This window comes from Orycteropus afer, unplaced genomic scaffold (assembly GCF_000298275.1).
Source record: "Orycteropus afer afer isolate SDZICR_OR568_19922 unplaced genomic scaffold, OryAfe1.0 scaffold00215, whole genome shotgun sequence".
Lineage (NCBI taxonomy): Eukaryota > Metazoa > Chordata > Mammalia > Tubulidentata > Orycteropodidae > Orycteropus > Orycteropus afer.
The window spans coordinates 957,109-958,217 of NW_006921802.1; the positions used below are offsets into that span (position 1 = coordinate 957,109).

General features: G+C 29.8%; 1 non-coding gene across 1 annotated transcript; it reads right to left on the minus strand.

Annotated features, from left to right (window-relative positions):
* Positions 1-415: 415 nt before the first annotated feature.
* Positions 416-539, minus strand: LOC122150730. Its single transcript, XR_006163820.1, has one exon. It is a non-coding gene; the product is annotated as a small nucleolar RNA SNORD22 (small nucleolar RNA).
* Positions 540-1,109: the final 570 nt, after the last annotated feature.

Sequence of the window (1,109 nt, forward strand, 5' to 3'; positions counted from 1 at the left end):
ATGAAGATTGTGAGGATGGCACAGAACCGAGCAATGTGTCCTTCTGTTGTACATAGGGTGTCTATGAGTAGGAGCCTACTCCACAAAACCTAACACCACAGAACCTAACACTTTGAAGCAGTTAAGAAATAACATATTTTAAGCTTATTTGACTTGTGTGTAAATTTAATATTTAACCTCACTACTAGTTTTTTTTTTTTTTTTTTTTTAGGGGGAAAAAACAGAGGCTTTATTTAGAAACAGTACAGGTGGAAATGAAATGACTATGTGCTAATGTCAATGTGCTTTCACTTTATCATCCAAGACTTTGGTTCCATTTAAATGTACCTTATTCTTTTCCTCTGAGGAAAAAAAAAAAAAGCAACTGATTTTCAATAGGTGATTACTCCTCCCTGTCCCATGCACAGAAATCATGATCCTTCAGACAGTCCCTTCTGGAACAAACTCTCCTCTTCTCCCCCAGCCAGTCCCAGTGGGTTCACCTTTTCAGGCTACATATTTTTTTCTTATGTCAAAATAAATATATTTTAATTTTAAAATGTTTGGGAAATAAAAGTATCTTTAATTACTTAAGATATGACCATAGTGAATATCTTCATGAATACTTTTATAGTCTTATTTCAATGTATATGTATTCATATGGTAGGTTGCATCCTATGAAATTACTAATATTTGGCTGTTTGGGAAATTTTGTAATGTAAGCCTAATATGTTTTTAATATACACACATACTACTTTGTTCTAGATAAATTTGAACAAAGGTAAAAATATACATTTTTTCTTACAAAAATGGGATCATATTGTTTTGCTACATTTTATTACTTAACACTGTATTGTGTAGATCTTTATACTTCATTAACTATTTTTTCATAAGGCCATTTTTAAATGCTTGCATAGCATTTTATTGTAAGAAGTATCTTAATGTGCTTAGCCATTTTTCTATTGTCAGATATTTAGATTTTTGAAAGTTTATTTCATAAAAGAAATAACATGGCAATAAATAAACTAAATATCTCACCACATTTAAAATTATTTCCTTAGCATAAATACACATATAGAGATTATATTCCTGCATTGATGGATATAAAACATTGAAAAATTTGTTACGAA